At 36.4% G+C, this 20,386-nt stretch overlaps 1 protein-coding gene across 3 annotated transcripts in view; it reads left to right on the forward strand.

Annotated features, from left to right (window-relative positions):
- Positions 1–20,386, forward strand: part of LOC149807832 (focal adhesion kinase 1-like) — a 242,187-nt gene that overhangs the window by 32,058 nt on the left and 189,743 nt on the right. The window lies entirely within an intron of this gene.

Below are 20,386 nucleotides of genomic sequence, written 5' to 3' on the forward strand. Positions count from 1 at the left end.
GTTATTAAATGTAGCTAAAAGTATCTAATTAGTTTTAAATACTTCATGTAGATTTAGCAAGATTTAATGATGCTGACCTGGAAATTTACTGTGCTTACAGATAGGATAAAATTGGGGATGCTGTATGGAGTTAACTGTAACAGAAAGCACTGTTCCAGACACACAGGCAATACACATCACCAGGCTGCAGTAATCCAAACTCTTTGAAGAGCATGGGCTGCGCCTGCAACAACCATAAATTTGTTATATAAGACCTGCATTCTTCAAACTTTGTCAGACACCCCCAAGAACCAGCCCCAGTTGAATCAAATATTGTAAACAAACGAAAATTCTTGCACTTACCAAGTTTCATTCATCAGTCCACACGCTATTCCACAAGAAGATTTCCTTGTATTGTATCATTGTACCAGTAATAGCAACTCTTGCCATATTTCCAGCCAAATATGAATTTCCAACAATACACTGTATTATGAAATAGAAATCTCATCTCATGGTCATTATACACTTCGTTAAAGCACTGTACTTTATCATACTGTTACCTATCATAGAACTTTTTCCAAATTTGAACTGAAGCAAATTAAAAGTTACCAGTATAAAAGATATTGATCACTTATTGTTAATTTCACATGACATCCATCATTTAAATGTAACAATACAGTAATAATATAAAATGATTTTATGTTTCTGTTTTCACATGTGTGGAATTTGTGTTCATAGAGTAGACTGGGCACCCCATTTCCCTCATTAAAATATTCATATTAATGTGCATTTACAAAAGTAAAAGCATGTGACTTGAGCTGCTCATGGTGCAATACTGCAGCATGTAATAATTATAACTTTTTTCTTGATTTTTTTGTTTCTTTTCATAGAGCAACATTTATAGCTAGGTTCTACTTAGATACTTTCCTCCACCATTAATACTGGCCGCCATACATAGCCTGTCATTTGCTGAAAAATGGCGTTAAACCCCACAACAACAACAACAACAACAACTACTTAGATACTTATTAAGATTTTTATAAAAGAGATGACTTTAAATAGTCAGAGGCATGTTGTGTTTCACCTTTCTTATTTTCAACATAAAAATGGTTATTGGTAAGTCCTGTCTGTTAATTTATAATGCAAGTAGGCCCTACCTAAATTAATAGGAACTTGTAATTGCTTTAATTAAATAATTGATTAAACATTTTTTTTCCCTGTGTTGCCATTGTATTTTAATAATTCACTTGACTTGCATTGCATTGTTACTGTTTTTGCATTGCTCCTAGAGAACAATAAAGGTTTAACAATCACTCCTCTTCCTATTAAAGAAGAGACAGGAAGTTCCTTGTGAATGAATCATGGTCTATCTAGTACAAATACGCTTGTGTATATAGCATGCTCTGCAATACAAGCAGGCGAGTGTCACGTGATATAATAGTCTTATTATTATTCTCTTTCAGATAACTGTTGTTTTAATAGAAGCAATTACTTATCCTGTTGCTATTGTGTAGCTAATTATTTTCATCCCGACAATACACCATCTGTTCAATTTGAATCTGTCGTCCCACAGAATGGAAAAAAGTCAGTGTGACCGTTTTGCACACCATGCTCTGTGTTACATGGTCATGTGCAGAAGGTAGATATTATCTGTCATTCTATTTCACAGACACCCAACTGTGGAGACAATTGCCAAAACCATCACCAGAGAAATTGTGCATGTAGCAACTTACCACAAATAAAAGCAGTCTCCTTCTGCAGTTTTAATTAGTCTCAGTGTTACAACTGTCCATTCCATTTCATTAAGGAAAATTGTATGTTAAACTTTCCCCCATTAGAACTTAGTTCTTTAAAGGGCTTTTGAGACTACTTCATGTTCCATTCTTTTGGAGTGGGCACACACTTATTACATTTATACACTGTGGTACAGGTAAGTGCTGGGTTCGAGTCCAAGGCTTGGCTAGCGTGGGTATGTGGGAAAGCTTGCCAGTAGCTTCTCATGGGTTGGTGGTTCTTCCCTGTGTTTTCCAGGGTTCTTCCTCCACCAGTTATACTGGCCGCCATGTATAGCCTATCTTGTGCTGAAGAATGGCGTTAAACCCTAGAACAACAAGAACAGCAACAACAGGTAAGTGCCTATGTTATACAAAAATCACAACAGTTCCTGTTTAACATTGTTTCCTCTATCTTCAGTTTAATACTGTATACATTTAATGTTTGCCCACACTCAAACTAAGATTGCATATTTATTTTGCATGTTTCTTTAATAAATTCGCAGGTGAAATATCTTAATTTCTATAGGAAAAAGTACAGGTAATTTCCAAGTCTGTGGGCAGTGTGGCCATAAGAAGGCCCTAAGAATGCTCACACAGACTACATCAAGTGCTCCAAGTGCACTTGGAAAAATTTTACTTTTTGTGATTTGTGGCCTTCTGGCACCTGGAATATAGTTGATTCCAAGTGTAGATATGGAGAGCAGAGGAACCTACCCACCCTCTCATCTTTGGATTTTTCGAGATTTTCTTTTGGGTCCATCAACTTTTTTGGCAGCTTATGAAGCGGTTCCAGTTGGAGTGATTAGACATTTGAGTTGATCAACTTCCCCCCAGTAGGGAGGAGAAAATGAATACTTCTCACATTCCAAACCACATGTACGCCTCAGGTAGTGGGTTGCTCCCTCCCATTAGAGAGGTAGAGCTTGGTGGGTTGAACCCTCCCATTAAACAGGAATTGCAATGATGTCCCTTCCTTTCCATTATGCCCTAATGCCCATGCACTCACATCAGGGTGATGCTGCAGCTTGTGTCCCACTATCGCCTCCCCACCAGATGGCCTCCACTTGAAAAGCTAAAGGTGTAACATCATCCAGGGTAGACAGGCGTTCTAGTCTCCCCTCTAAAACTTGTGCTGAACTATATACCATGGTGCAGAATGCTCCTATGCCCCCTACCAAGGGACATAATGATGCCCAGCCATTCTCAGACCCATAGTGTACTAGACTATGATGATGAAGTTGCCCTCTCTTTCCTCCTTGACTTAAATGAGTTCCAGACGGAAGCAGGGACTATGACACCTTCTCTCAGACCCACCTCATCCTCTTAGTTCAAAGAGGAACCATACTTGTGCCCCAAACCTTCTGGCACACAATCCAAAAAGATCCTTTCCATTTTGGAAAAGATCTTGCAGGTGCCAACACAACAAAGCCTTTTGCTAATCTGACATCCATTTACAGTTGAGGAAATGTCAGAGGTTTTTTCTAGACCAAAATATTTCTTAGCAGTGTCTCTTCTGCCAGCTACTGTGTACATTCCCCGAAGTGGCCTACCAAACCTCCCAGTTGGATGCTGATGCAGCCAACGTGGGTATTTCTATGGTAACCTGGGCACTTCTGAGCAGAAAACCGGTTACTCATAACCATAGCTTCCCACATGGACCTATTCTTAGCTAATCCTTTAGTATACTGAGAGAGGCATAATTATATCCAACTGCCTTACATGTGCTGGAAGCTGTGGCCAAGATGTTCTGACATGCGCTTTATGTGTTCAGTTGAAAATATGTATTCAAGTGTGTTGTGTGCATGGGTGGTGGTGGTTATCTTTGTCTAGAGGATGATTGACCCTGGTGTTGTTAATTGGATAAAGTGAGTAATAAAAAAAATATGAAATTAATGGATGGAATAAATGGAGATCTGCTGATCAGAGCTATATAATAGAACAGCATGAGCCTCCATATATAAAATATAAAATTTTTATTAATTACATAAACAAAATGAAATTGAGCATGACATTTGAACGATATACTTCTAGTAGAAAATAATTGCCAAAAGCTATTATAACATCAGCTGTTTTGTTTACATGGATATGACAAATTTCATCATAAAATCATAACATTTTCAAACTCAGTTTTCCAGCATGTTTTTGTGATTTGGCATGAGTGATTTGGATTTTTAATGTAAAATTTAATAATATTAATATCAAATCTTAACGATGTCTGCAGTGTGGCAGTTTATAATGATGTCTAGCACTGGGGCATCATGCTGCAGACGTATAGCAAAATATCCCACCCAGTCACATTATCCTGACACCAGGCTGGCCAATCCTAACACTAACCTCTTAATGCTGAGTGCCTAGCGAGGTTGCTGTTAGTAGCATTTTTAAAAGTCTTTGGTATGACTCAGCTGGGGTTCGAACCCATGACCTTCTGCATCTCAGGCAGTCACTCTAACCACTAGGCCACTGGAGCGGTTCTCCAGCATGTTTGTATAACATGATGACATGGTTGTGGGTCACACCAGTTTCAACACCAGGAATAGGGATGGGGTCAATTTATCCTCTCTGGCTCCCTTGTGCTGCTGCAAAGAATGATTTCTTGCCTCCAGCATCTTACTGGTCATTAATTGCTATATTGTCTTTCTTCTATGTCCTCTTGGAGCTATTTCCCTTTTAAATAGATAAATATGCAAGCTCATTTAAATAGTTTTTACTTCTTGGATAAAACATCATCTCCTCTCTCATTTCATCAGATATTGTCATGTCATAATTCAGACTGACACTAACTGCTAATATGGTTTTCAGGTTGCTGTCTGGCATACCATGGAGTTATTTACTTACATACCATTCATTAAATGGTAAAGAAACGTAATATTTTTTCCTTAACACACCCAGTTACCATATAAATTCTGGCTCAGTTCCTTCCATAAACAAAACAGTACAGGAAAATTAATGTATTTTTCTGCAGATCAATGTAACCTCACTAATTCAGCATAGTGTGGTCCCACATAATAAATAATTATACTTCTACCATGTGAACTACATATATTAATCATTTTATTGACTAACAGTTGGGCCTTCACCATGCAGCCAGTGATAAATAGCCCTCATTGTTGCTTCAGTCTGATACAATTGTTCATCGGTTGCAAGAAATCACATCGTAATTATATGAATGTATTAATGAATTCATTTCTTGTCTTAACTACATTATTTGCTAACTAACAATCTATCATCATAACATCCTATAGATCTAACAATATCAGTTTATTGTTTACATAATTCATATGACATATAAATGAATAAATTCAAACAAATATCTCAAAATCCTGTCAAGAAAATTATGTAAGAAATTCTTAGAATACATGAGTCATCTAACATTCTAGACAAATGAATTCAGACAATTATCTTCAGACACATATCAAAGAAAAATTTTATGAAAATAAGATAGGGTACCATTTTCTCTTTTCCCTCTTTTACAGAATCGTCTCATTACTCTTTTGGTCCTGTGTCTCTTAAAGACTTCCAACTACAAGTTCCTTAGACAACTTTTATGAGGAGTATGTCTTTCCCCCTAAGCCAAGACCTTTGCCTCATGCAAAACTTAGACTAATTTTACAGTATACTGCATTACCGGTAATACATTTATAAAACATGACACTCTGCATGGAAAGAAACTATTCATTTACATATTAATGACCTTGAAATATTTTGGATAGGCATTCCATTGAAATGTGAATACTGTATCATTTTTATTTCTATTTAATTTGAACCAATAGGCTGTGTAGCTTAATCTTCATATGACATATTATGATATTGTATTGGATCCTGTTTTTTTGGCTGATATATCAGAGGTGATACCAGGCCCAATATTGTAAATGGTGATCATTTTGAGGCAAGATACTGGATCACGAGTTATATAGAAGATAGGAAGATAGGAGATAAATCTCTCAACTAATGGAGTATTTGAAATTTATAGATCAATCATGATGAACTTATAAAAGAATTATACATTTCCAGTAGTCTTGCCTTTGGGAAGGGATCCTATTGTTTAACTACAGTGTATATAGTTTGAATTAATATGAAGTCTGTGATAATTGGTACTCAATAACAATCAATAACAAATCATAGTAAAGCAGACCATTGTAAAATCCAGTTCTTTTTGTCCCCTAGGCTCTTAAAACTGTTTTAATTTTTTAATTGCTTCTTGTCCTGTGGGATGTGATACTGTAACGCAACTGTTTGTTTGTGTTGAAAAAATTGACTTGCCAATATCCATCCACCAACCATTCATCAGGATAAGAATATGTTGTTATTGTTGTCTTGGGTTTAATTCCATTTTTCAGCATGTTATAGGCCATACATGGCATACAGTATATTAATATATGAGGGAAAACCCTGGGAAGAACCACTGACCCACAGTGGTAAATGTAAGATTACATACAATTTCAAAGCTTGGACTGGATATAGGTTTTGAGCATACAATTTCAAAGCTTGGACTGGATATAGGTTTTGATCATACAATTTCAAAGCTTGGACTGGATATAGGTTTTGAGCATACAATTTCAAAGCTTGGACTGGATATAGGTTTTGAGCATCTATTGAAGGAAGCATACAGTATATGTACTCAGCTGTGTGGTTCAACTACATGTAGTTAGTTGAATTACTGTGCACAGTATTGCAAAACAGTGATGCATAAAATTGGTCTATAAGATTCTCCACTATGTGATTTTAGTAGTAACAAATCACCTATGAATCAAATGACTTGTTTATGAAATAGGTACACAGTAATAGTGTATAATTTATTCACATCTTTGATTTATCTTGCAAACATCATATGAATAGAAGTTATAGCTACTGATACATGGATTGCATTGCAGCTTAAAGGATCTTTAGGTGTCTGAGAGAGAGGAAATGAACATTGCATATTCTGTAGCTGTGTTAAGGGACCTCACTTAATGTATGTAATTTTATGTTTGTATATGTTTTTGCATTTATGTGTAAAGTTTTGAGACTTCTTATATCAGTCCTCTGGACTGCAGACTGTAACAAAAGTTTGTATGAAAGTAAAATGAAAACATTGCCAGATGTGGCCAGAGGGATCTCTGTTTTTTGTCAGGCTTAATTCCATTAGAAAAATATAAGGACTTCTTGAGGCCACTGCTGATTCCTGCATGGGGTGCTAGAAAACTACTGTAGCTCATATATATATATATATATATATATATATATATATATATATATATATATATATATATATATATATATATATATATATATATATATATATTGCCAAACCTGTCTTAACAGTCACCTGTATTCAGCAGTCACCTGGTCATGATGGTCATTCTAATTACCTGTAGCAAATTTTCTATTTTTATTAGACAGTCACCTGCCTTGAGTGGTCAGGTGTTTCCTAACTAAACAATGGTTTCATCATGGCTTAACTCATTTGGCCCTAGAGTTTTTTGTCATTTTTGCCGGAAATGTGCGTAGGAAAGACATTTGGGGGGCTATTTCTAAATACATCATAATACATCGGCTTTCAACAGATTTTCCATGAGACTAAAGCCTAGTTGTATTAGAAACATCATTTTTCTTTGGTTATTTTGCTTGCTCATGAGCAGAAGGGTAAAAGTTGGATTTTTTAAATATTTTTTTGTGTGGATTTTTTTTTGCTTAATGGACCCATCATTTTCGTATGGAGACCGCAATTTATTCCAAATGCCCACCTTATCCTAGTTTTTGCAAAGAATCACCTGTCTGTGTGCAGTTAAGACCGGTATGCCTTAGATCTGAGGCCAAAAGGACTCAAATCTGGACACAAAATTGCATTCCGACCTCAAGCGAATTTTGGGTGAAAAAAAAACCAGGTCCAAAAAAATGAGGTTTTTCCCTCTGTATTTTGTAGTGCAACTAGAACTTCCAGATTATTTGGTATCATTTTAGAGCTATATCTGTCTGCCTTTTTTTAATACCAACCATGTTGGTGTATCTTAAATGACCTTGATGCTGCAGAGCTCAGAAGTAGGGTACAGCCTCATCACGCCTACAGATGGGATTGGGGCCAAATTGGTTAAGCAGTGACCACTCCAGGTATGCAGATTCTTTTGTTAGATGTGCAAGACATTGTTTAGATAAAGGTGTATCTTGTGAATTGATGTAAAAGCATTTCATTTCTTCATTTTACTTACCGTACCATCAAACTGTCAGTTAGACTCAATGGTATCAATATATTGACTTCAAAAGCATGGCGGTGTTTATTCTTAGATGATTGGATCAAATCAACTAGTTTGCCGGATAGAGGAAAAAGTAGTAATGTAGTTGCAGTGGAAATGGGAGTTGTTTGAATATATACATACATACATACTTATATATATAGAGAGAGAGAGAGAGAGAGAGAGAGAGAGATGCACACAGTGAATCCAACTCTCATTTCTCTTGAATGCTCAATTTGACTAGTAGTTTTATCTCAACAGTAGTTGGGGAAAAAATTATCATGTAATAAAATATAAAAAAATTATTCTGATTGAAGAGGAAATCCAAGACCCCCCCCCCCCCACTTAAAAAATGGTTGGTCCCTATCTGTTGCAGATCTAGAATCAGTCCAATATTGCCATGCTAACCAGTTCTGTGCATACTTAATTGGATTGCTATGGTTTAGGAACAATACAGTTGTTGTTCTTGTGGGTTTTATCCCTTTTTCAGCACACTATTGGCTACATATGTTGACCAGTATTACTGGTAGAGGAAGAACTCAGGGAAAACTCCAGTAGGAATTATTGATCCAGTGGAAGCTACTGGCAAGCTTTCTCATATACCGACATTGACAAGCCCAGAAATGAGATGGCAGTGATTGGTAAAGGTGAGTGCTGTAGACCATTTGGCCACCTGGAGATCCAGAGAACAATACAGCCATTTTAAAACCTCTGCATGAGAATAGTTGGAAAATGTTGCACACAACCTTCCAGATATACATTTTAGGTAGTGAGGGTCCCTGATTACTTGTTTTTGTGCTACATTTTCAACTTTAAACCCTTGGTTTGGTCAATAAGAAAGCTGTACTTCCAGTTTCAAATTAAAGTTAAACTTTCCTGAACTGGACACAATTGCGACCACACATTTTAGTGAATTGCAAGAGCTTGCCAGCATTCCCTAGGGATAAGACTTAGCAGCTGACCCAGTCTGGTCTGAGCATGGAATCAAACCTGTAACATTCTGGGCATGAGTTTGGCATAATATGCCACTGAACCACTGCAGCTTCCTTATCTTTAGTAAAGAATACAGCCATCAAAGGGTGGCAACCACTGTCTGATTGCATCAGCAAATACATCATTACTGCTCTTTGTTTGGGCAGTAATCATATTTCCTAATCAATAAACATCTGTTAATACTCAGTGTTCTGTTTTTTTTTCATAATTTATGAATACACATTATCTTGGCTGATGATAGAATGTGTTTGCCCAAAATGATGGAAAATAGCCATGCCATAAGGTACCAATTTTCAGTGGGAAGAAGAAACATTCAGTTCATGTTGCATTCTCAGGGTAATACATGATTGTGTTAATTGAAGCCAGGCAGTGTAAATAAACACTGACCAGTGTTATAAAGGTCCTGCACAGCACAGTCTGTTGGTAATTACATTTACTGCTTAAAGATCAGAATAGTCTCAGTTGTATAAGGTAGAGACTGATTGATGTAGCCTTGCCTTGTGAATCAACCTGGTCCTTAGCATGTACCATATACCTAGATAAGTTCAGGTGACAATAACATTGGTCAAACAATACCTGTGGCTTATTTGTTGAATTAAGTCATTCATTGATGGATTCGTGCATAAAATGGATATTATTGTATAGCTGAAGACAGAATGAATGGATTAGGAGTGACTAAAGCAGTAGTTTTTTTCAGTGCTTTGTTCAGTCAAGCAAAACATGGTAAGCAAGGGAAGTGATTTAACTGTCAGACATTTCCTCAGTGATAACTGTGTCATACCTGAACAAATTCTTATGGTTGTAAGTGTATATGGAGGAAAGGGGACACTAAAACCTCGACAGCCCCATGTCTGTGGTAGTCTGCAAAAAGCCATCTGAAATTGCTCTTCCCCTTTTGGTGTACTTGACTGATGATGGACTTCTGAGCTCCGTTAGTGCTGACCTCACCTCGGGATCTCAGAAAGCCATCAGAGGCAGCTACGTTACAAATTCCATTTGGCAGTATAAGAGCAACAGCAACCGATTGTTCTGCTGCTGTTGTCGCCCTTCTTTGTCAAAAATGAAGCTCAAGGAATCCAAGGAATACCATCAGAGACTATCAGAGGTAGGAAGTGGAACTTTTTTAAACATTAGAAGAAGAAAAGGATATTAACTTTTTATAGTGTAATGAAGGATGAAAGAATTTTTACTTTAGTAAGAGTACGAGGAATATGGATTAAAGAGGTTATCAACATGTTGTGTATACTCAGTGGAAATGTGTGATAAACATAATTATTATTTTTGCTTTTTCAGCACAAAAGGCGGAGGATTGTGTGTCAGTTCGAGTATGATAGCACATATTTTCTAAGATATTTTAAAGACTGATAGGTATATATGCTAAGTTTTAATTGACATTTTGGGGGATCTATTGACAAATCTTGTTGTCATGCTTGAATTAGTATGGTGAGACAGAAGAATCACTTTTCTAGTAATGACTCTGTCTTTGTTGTCATCAACATCAACATTCTGCCTAAAGTACTTGTATTGTGCCAGTGTTTTGGGAAGTAAGATAACATAACAGTTGGCCCAGCATGAGGTACATGTGAGAGACACTGGATTCCATGTAGTCCTTGTTACACTAGCGGTACATTTTTGTTGTTGTTTTTTAAAAAAAATTAAGATTATATTTGCCAAAAGTTGGCTGAATTGGATACACCAACTAAAGTGATCTTTCACTCCATGATATTTTCCATGTAGAATATTATACATGTACATTTTTTATGCTTACTGGTTTCAGTAGTTACATACCAATTGCTTGCTAATTTTATCAAGGGAATTAAAAAAAATATATATATTAATTTACTAGAGTTGATTTTAAGGGATGGAATTGGTGAATACCTTACTGTTTAAAAAATCCCATTTCACTTATTTGTATATTAGCTGACCTCTACAGAGTAAAGATCTGTACTACTCAGGCATCAGCATTGGTGTCGGCACATACAAACAAGGGATATTTTCTTTGCCTACATTAATCCTGGATATATTTCATCATGTGATACGAAGCACATATTTTTAATGAGTGGTGAAGCCATGAGCTAAACTCTATCGTTTTTGGTACCACAGATAAAAATATATCCAGTATTAAAATAGGAAAGGAAAATGTTCTTTTTATTATATGCCATCTTTGCTGCAGATTCTACGATTACAAAATTAAAATTACTTTTCGGCACATTACCACCTCCTCCCCTTTTCGTAAATTCACTTCACTTTCATAGGCTGCTCATATAAATATATATGACTTAAGAAAGCATATGATTGGGAGACAGCTCCATTGGCCTAGTGGTTAGAGTGTTCACCTAAGATGCGTGAGGTCATGGGTTTGATCCTTGGCCGAGTCATACCAAAGACTTACAAAAATGTTACTAACAGGTGCCTCGCTTGGCGTTTCACATTAAGAGGTTAGTGTTAGGACTGGTCGGCCTGGTGTCAGGATAATGTGAGTGAGTGGGACATCATGCTACATGTCTGCAGCATGATGCCCCAATGCTAGACATCACTATAAACTGCCACACTGCAGACATCGGAGCGACATGACTGAAAAAGTGTTAAAGCTACATTAAAAATCCAAATCACACACACACACACACACATATATATTATTGGAATGAAATAATGTGTTACAGTAAATTACATTTTTGTCATTTTATAAACTATTTGATCATGTCTGAAAACAGTTTCACGTCCAGTTCAGCAATGCATCACAGCAGGTTTATTGTTGTCAAGAAAGTAAGGGGGAATCACTTCAGAGAGACATGAGTGGCATCTGGCCAGAATTATTTATCAATGATTAATTTCCATGGAGTGAAGCCCAAAAGACTGCTTTTATGGCAACAGCCACTTGGTCCTTCAAGTTCTATTCAGCTTCAGTTCAAACCATTGTATAAACTTGGGCAAAAAGAGTCTAAGTGAACTTAGTGTCTAAAGGGAATTTGTACCTGGGTTTAGAATTGTCAAGCTTTATAGTTGACGATGGATAGATGTCCATAAATAAATAGTACAACACTGCTTTATTGAGTTGAGTGGCTCTTTAAATCAAAATGGTAGTGTTTTTGATCTTTGATGAATTCCACTAAAGTTTGGTGATTTCACTTTCAGTTTTTGGCATGCTTTTATTTTCATCACTCTGGAGAGTCGAGTCATCAGTGAAGTGGTTACTCCTGTATTCTGATATTCAGATTTATAGTGTTGGCAAATCCGTTTTTTTAAAAGCCCAAATAATTCCAAACATGACTTTCTACTTTCGCAGAAAGTTTTTCTTTGGCCATGAATAACTAACAGATGAATGCTAAATGTAGTTGTGTATAACACAGCTTGATTTGATTTGGAACTTTAGTTTGGAAATATCATTGATTTGTCACAGTATGATGGTGCTTGTTTGCAACATGTACCCGGATGGCATGCACTTGGCACAAGGAAGAAGCCAAATGATTTGGGAATGAATAATTGTCAGTAGTCAAGGTCACTATGAAAGAAGAAAAATGGTTTCTCAATAGTGCCATTTGTTCTACACCATGGACCTGGACCAGTCTTAATGGATGGCTTACACCCAGAATAAGGAAGCAGTCTTTAGGGGTGCGGGGGTGGGCAGCTTCAAAAGGCTGGAGGCCTGGTTCATTGTGCATGAAAGAAGAAAAGGGGTTTCTGTTTGGAAATTTCAGTTATATGCATAGATGACTATTAAACATGGGTAGGTGTATAACGTGCTGTTCACGGCACACTTGTGGTTTGGCAAAGATTTATATTTTTCTCCATTCTTAAATTTTGTTGTTTAGAGTTCTATTGTCTTCAGAGAGAATTAATTGTTCATTGGGTATTTCAGTTTGTGGTTTGTAGCTGCCAAGAAATGCACAAAGAATTGATTGCTTATGAATAATATTGACTGTTTGGTATTTTAGTTAAAATACATTCCTTGACTTGAATGAATACTGTAGAGCTCAACTAATTTATTTTTAGGCATTGGTTTGAATAATAACTGAATGAAGGACAAGTTCACATTCTTTTTTAGAAGACAATAACTGTGTCAGACAGTAGTCTGCACAACGATTGTTTATTTTTTGAGGTTTTTCCATAGTATGTACCATTGATTCATGATATTTTTTCACGCATTTATAATTTTGTTAAGTTTGATTATTTAGAAATGTAGGCTTGCTATGTAAAAAGACGTTATCAGATGCAGACTGTCTGTGTATTTATATATGTATTCAACTTTATTCCTCTTTCAATAACATTGATAACAGTGAACTGTGATATCTTTTGACTTGTAGGACTCACCAATGAGTGGTATTTTGTTTGTCATTATGTTGTAATGATGTATTTCTCCATTTTTTGTCTGCCCCAAATAACATCTTTTGAAGTTGAAAAATAATACATGCTTGAAGTTTATGAACATTTGGAATTGCATGTTCCTTTTCTGAGGTTTGTATTTGGTGGAAATATGCCCATACTCATATAATGAATGGTACATTGATGGATTTGAGGTGAACTCTTGAGCTTCTTTTAGACTTGTATGGTGGTAAATGTTACTTGTATTGCTGTATGATGTTTACAGTCGTACTGTTGTCTTACATTGTCATTTGGACAAGTAAATGTTTTGATATACAGTAGAACTTGTCTCTAATGGACACTCAAGGGACTAAAGAATTTATCTATTATGGAAAAGTCTCCTGTCTGTCTAACCTACTTAGGGCAAAGCAAGACATATAAACTTCCCATGTCATCATTGTGGTCAATAGTTTGTCAAGGGTTTGATTAAAGTTCATAAATGGGATGAATTATTATGAAGCTGAGACAGCTCATTCTGTGACATGATGACTCTACCCTTTGACCTTGTTCTCAAGGTCACATGCTTTATTGTAATGCTTTGACCATGAACTTGACATGCATGTTTTGGCCTGGTTCACAAAGGTTACTTATGTCAAGGAAATGTTGGGTTTTTTAATTGATAAGCTGGTGGCCTTTATATGGAGTGACTGAACTGCATTGGTCAGATCAGGTGAGTGCAGTTAATTCACAGGGGCTTGTATCATTGTTTAAAATTGACCTGTCATACATGTACTGTATAATAACTACAAGGCAGGACACTTGTCTCCTTGCTCGCACAACCTAAGAATAAACGCTGATATTTCAAGCTACACTTTGCTTAGCTAAACAAATTTGGTACCGATATTTAGCTCAGGCATTTGACTGTCTCCCTATCAAAAGTTTGCGTGTGTTTGAGTCCAAGGCTCGGCTGGCATGGGTACATGGGAAAGCCTGCCAGTAGCTTCTTGTGGGTTGGTGGTTCTTCCCTGGGTTTTCCAGGGTTCTTCCTCCACCAGTTATACTGGCCGCCATGTATACCCAATCTTGTGCTGAAAAATGGCGTTAAACCCTACAACAACGACAACGACAACTTAATATCATACCTTCAAGGAATGCCAAATCATTTCTCCACTGTACCACTTGACATGGCCCTAATCATGCCCGCTCAGTATGCAAAAACAATGCCGTGAATGGAATACTACCTTCTCATTGGCCAACTGAAAATAAGTTGTAAATAAATACAGGACATCATTTTCTTGTAACCAATGAGAGGACAGTATTCCATTCAGCGCTTTGTTGTTGAATTGAGGAAATGAAAGAAACAAACAAATCAAAGACCACTGAACATTCATTCTTATGTTGGGGCAGAAAAATAGGACAGACAAATGAACCAATGGCAGAAGCTTTAAAACTTTGTCTAACTCAGATGAGCAGAATTATGTCAAGGATACTGAAATGCTTGGCTTTTTTTGTTAGCTTTTTGTGTACAGGTATTGCATATCAAGGTCTTTAACCAGTTAATTAATTGTGTGTGCTGTGCACTCACTTTCAATGCCATCATTCACAGACATTGAAGGCTGTTCACACAGCACACACACACCCCACACACGCACACAGACACATGCATACACAAATACAAAATGGGGATATGGGACCTTGCGTCAGACTTTCTTCTAACTTGGAACATTTATGTGTCGAGATGATGCAGACCAAAGGTTAACATTCCTCATTAACTGACTGGCCAAGTAATGAAACATACCTTCTATATGAAAAGCTGAAACCTTATACTACCCATGCTAGAATTGGGTACTTACACCTACTCCAGGGGCCCCGAGTGGCCGAGTGGTCTAAAGCGCTTACCGTTCTGGATCACTGCCATCTCACCTCTGTCTGCGTGGGTTCGAGTCCAAGGCTCGGCCAGCGTGGGTACATGGGAAAGCCTGCCAGTAGCTTCTCGTGGGTCGGTGGTTCTTCCCTGGGTTTTCCAGGGTTCTTCCTCCACCATTTATACTGGCCGCCATGGATAGCCTATCTTGTGCTGAAAAATGGCGTTAAACCCAACAACAACAACAACAACACCTACTCCATATTGAAACTGATTATTCAGAATAGCTGTTTGATTCTGGTTGATCCCAAGACCTTGCCTGTAGTATAATATTCACTCCCTATCATTACAGGTTCCAAGCTGTAGGTTGTTACTGGCATATACCATATATACTTACTTATGTGTTAAGTCCAACTGCAAACAACATAGATCCTGGTTTGCCATAGCATAATACTCTGGCAGATCATAGTCTGTGTTATTTGTTCTACTAATTACCTTTAATAAACTGCATATACCTAGATCTGCCAGCACGTTAGGCAATGGCAAATCTGGTACTGTGCATTTTGCAGTTGGATTTGACTTATAATTAAGTATATATACAGTTAAACTGACTTATAAGTGAGTATATCTTACTAATTTTTTTTTACAGTATTACCTTTGATCAAAAGAGGATTAATGCCTTTTAGATATGACTTAATCAAGTTCTCATGATTATGTCAGAAACACATTGTTGGGTTTAATTTACAACTGGAATGTTTGACTTTGCATTGGTGAGGTTATGATATTCAAGCATTTTCATCTGAAGCATTTAAGATTTTCATGTAACTTGATGGTAAAAAGATACATTTTCTCTTCAATAGTTTTCTTCTTTTGTTTGACATGATATGGTTTTCTCTTCATGTGGAGGGAGTGGGTGGGAGGGTTATTGCGGTAGAAAATGGTTACAACCTTCTTTAGAAAATATAGTGAGAAATGTAAGAACTTAGTAACTTGGACCCTCAAATATTCTTGAGGAGCCATGGCAGTGCAGTGGTAAGCATGCTGTACTCATGACCAAAAGGGTGTGGGTTTGGATCAACCCAGGTCAGTTACTGTGGTGTGTTCATGGTACTTTACTTCGACTACCTCATCACTAAATAATCTACTTGTGTTGATGCGCCATAAAACACCAAACCAAATGAATCCAAATGAGATTCCTAACTTTTTGGTCTTCTAAGAGGAATGAAAGATTTCTGTGCCAAGAAAACATGACTGTTGAAGTTGTATCAAGGAAGTATAAAATTTGTATGGCTGTTCGATACTTAGACTCTGTCACTGATATATTTTTAATAAAAAGAACTTTTCTTATTTGATAAAAGAAGAAAGCCAGTCTAGCTTTGCCTGTTTTTATATTATAACCCTGCTTTATATTATAACTCAGCTTTATACTTTAATATTATAATCCTGAAGGAGGCTTAGCAAGTACCAGTTCTTATTTAAGGAGAATGTTTTATATTTTACAGTTAGGAGGATAAATTCAACTAATCAGGGGAGACAGTTCCAAATAGAACATTCCAACTTGGTAAAGATGATACAAAAAATGGTATAAAAAGTAAAAATTTTGTTTGTTCCTTCGCATGTAAAATATTAGACAACAATGATTTTTGGTTGTCTGGGCAGGTTGCACTAGGGAATTGTTGTCTGCTGTTGTTTTTATATCTGTCTATTAGGTGCTTTAGTTTAATTACCATTGAAATCATAATTTTTTTTGTGGTTATGTAAGTCATTGGCTCTTCCACTGTCTCTTCCATTGCTCTTCCACTTATGCTTTTTTTTTCTAGTAAGCAGAAAATATGATTGTTTAAACAGAGACTCCAAGTGAAGCACATAAACTGGTGCTGGAAGAAAATATTGATACAACAGTTGATAAGGCATCATCCCAGCTGGCAGACTATGTATTCAAGTACTGGGACTGTACTTTTCATAGATTACCACATACATTTGTATTATAGGCTTTTAGAGAAAGAAACTGGTTATAGAGAGGGGAGGAGTGGGATTAGGTCAATTTCTGTAAGAAAGGTGAATTTTCTCTGAGATGTCTTTCTTTGGAATCTTTTTGGTTGTTAGGAGAAATTTTGAAATATTCCCATATGTTATGAGTCTGTGATCTTAAAATAAGTAACAGAAATGAGAGATGATGACAAGCTTTGTAAAATTTAACAAACAATTTTATTTCCTATGAATACAAAGTGAAAAATTAGAAAAAAGAACTTACAGTATTGCGAAGTGAATCCAAAAATAATCCAAGAATTAAAGACACAATTCCTAGTAATAAAAAGTCCTGAATAAAACTCAGTTATAGTCCTGAAGAGATCCAAAATTGAAGGTGATGATGTCTCAACAGTCTCTTGTTGAATCACAGAAGTATTATTCCATGTTTGAATTCAGTATAAAATCCAGTGAATGTCTTTATCCTCGAATTTTATCAGAGCACTTTTGTATTTCCAGAGAAAATAATGCTTCAAATCAATAATTTGAAGAAAATAAATTCATCCCAAACTCATAGCTGCCAACCCTCACGATTTTAACATGAAATTCATGACTTTTTCAGTGATTCATGGATTCACGCCGCAAGCAAAAAATTAACGAATTCTCCAATTCTTAATTATTTTAAATCTTTAATAATATAACCGATTTCCCATTTAAGCGCTAGTTGTGATATTGGCAGTTGCCGAAAGAGCCCGGTATTGCTGGTCGCGATATTAGTAGAACTACAGCTGTTGGGACAGTTGGCTTGGTAGCAAGCATTATAGCCTATTTTAATCTATATTTATAAGAGTAGTTTTACTAATGCTTTTGAGAGAAACTGGGGCCTAACCGGAATTTGGCTGCGCATGCGTCATCAACACTGATTTGATTTACCGTTCGGCACCACATCTGAGATCCTGAAAATGGCTTCACCACCGGGAAAAAGAAATGTATTGCTCAAAAAGTGAAGTTTAATTTGGAATATACCAAAAATTGGTCATGCATTCAGACATTAAACATTGATATACATCATGCTTTTTGCACACAGTGTGCCACAAATTTTAGTATTGGGCATGGTGGCAGAGATGATGTTAGGAAGCACATCAGTTGCAAAAAATCATGTAGAGGTTGGGAAAATTAAGAATTCGCAGATTTCAGCTCTGGATTATTTTAAGTCATCAACAGAAGACCTGCAAGCTACCAACATTGAAGCTTTATTTGTGAGTTTTCTTGTTGAACACAATCTACCTTTATCAGCTGGTGACCATGTTAAACATTTGTTCTGACAAATGTTACCAGACTTGAAGATCACTTCCAAATTTTCCTTTGGAAGAACCAAAGTGCTGCAGCTCCTGTGCATTCCTCACAGCAGCAGTGATAATGAAAGAGTATTTTCTCCAGTGAGGAAAAATAAGACAGACTTTAGGGCCTCCTTAGCTGCAGAAAATTTGTCAGCAATTTTAGTCACCAAGATCAACCAGCAGGCAAGAAGCCTAACTATTTTGAAAACAAATTTACAATCAAGCAATTGAGGAAGTTCAAGTCTGCCACAGTATCATGTCATGATAAATAACCAGAAGAACAAGTGAAGTTTATGAATACATAAATAGAAATGCAGATATATTTGTGTATATATGTAGTGTTTTTTTTGTTGTTGCGATCTTAATATAGTGTAGTATTGATGGCCAGAGTGGATGGAGTTATTGTCATGGTATTTTTCACTAATTCATGTCCAGATTCACTATTTTTCTTCCCTATTTTCACTAATTGTGAGCTGCAGAAAATTTGTCAGCAATTTTAGTCACCAAGATCAACCAGCAGGCAAGAAGCCTGAACTATTTTGAAAACAAATTTACGATCAAGCAATTGAGGAAGTTCAAGTCTGCCACAGTATCATGTCATGATAAATAACCACAAGAACAAGTGAAGTTTATGAATACATAAATAGAAATGCAGATATATTTGTGCATATATGTAGTGTTTTTTTGTTGTTGCGATCTTGATATAGTGTAGTATTGCTGGTCAGAGTGGATGGAGTTATTGTCATGGTATTTTTCACTAATTCATGTCCAAATTCACTATTTTTCTTCCCTATTTTCACTAATTGTGAGCCTGAAAGTTTGGCAACTATGCAAACTGGTCACAACATAATACAACTTTAAGTGCTTGATGTTAAAGTGTGACTGGTAAAATCCCTCACAGTCACAAGATAATATAGTTCTCTGCTTGATCTCAGGTCACAATAGCATTTTCTAAAAACAACCATTACCTAATGGAAAATAACCTTCTTGGATGGTCCTTGTTTACTTACAACACAATAGCCAATAAAATTCACTTCAGAATCTCCAAAACCTTGACCCAAATCAACATGTTTACCTGAATAATAATTTGGTAATAAGCTCATACACATAGAATATATTATTAGTTGTTTACTTAAATGAAATTTAAAAAAATTAAAAAGTCAGTCAGGTGAAGCAGAAATGAACTCAATGCTGGACAAGGTCAAGTCCAGCAAACAATGTTACATTACAATAACATGAAATAAAATAAAAAATTTAAAACTAAGAGACAAACAATTAAATTAAATATAGATAACGCCATATTTTATTCATATGTTACAATATCCTCAAAACATTACTTGGGAAATTAGCATCATGTAAAGGAAGTTCAAAGTCAAGAGAACAGGGAATTGATTGCTTGAGTTTGGCACATCAACACATGAAAGACTGTTTAGTGCAGATACATTGAGCTGAGACACATTGTTGCCTGGCATTGGTTTATCTGGGCAGAATTTGAACTCTATCATGCCAGGTTAATGGGAGTTAGGTAACTTTTTCAAGGACACATTGATATAGCAAGCCTTGGCTGACCAGGGTGGGTATCAAACCCATGGCCCTTGGAGTTATAGTCAGCTTTGTGCCCCTCCAACTCCCCCCCACCCACTGATTGAGAGTTGGGCATGTTAACTGCAGAGCCACTGCAGCTCTTAAGGGTTGAGGAAGAAATAGCTAAGAGCAAATGAAATTAAATTTTGGGAGTGCTGGAAGGGGGAACATTTTTTTGTTTTCCAGGAGTGATATATAGGCATTGTATATTACCATATTTAGGAGACACATTTAGATGTAAACAAAAAATCACCAGTATCAGTTAAGTGCATGTCAAGTCCAAAGAACTGAAGGAGATCAATGTTGCTTTGCACAGGTCCAGCTTAATAGCAGTGATATTCATTTGAAATAATGACAAAAGAGATTAAATTT

Source organism: Sinohyriopsis cumingii, chromosome 1 (genome assembly GCF_028554795.1).
Source record: "Sinohyriopsis cumingii isolate HCF-2022 chromosome 1, ASM2855479v2, whole genome shotgun sequence".
Lineage (NCBI taxonomy): Eukaryota > Metazoa > Mollusca > Bivalvia > Unionida > Unionidae > Sinohyriopsis > Sinohyriopsis cumingii.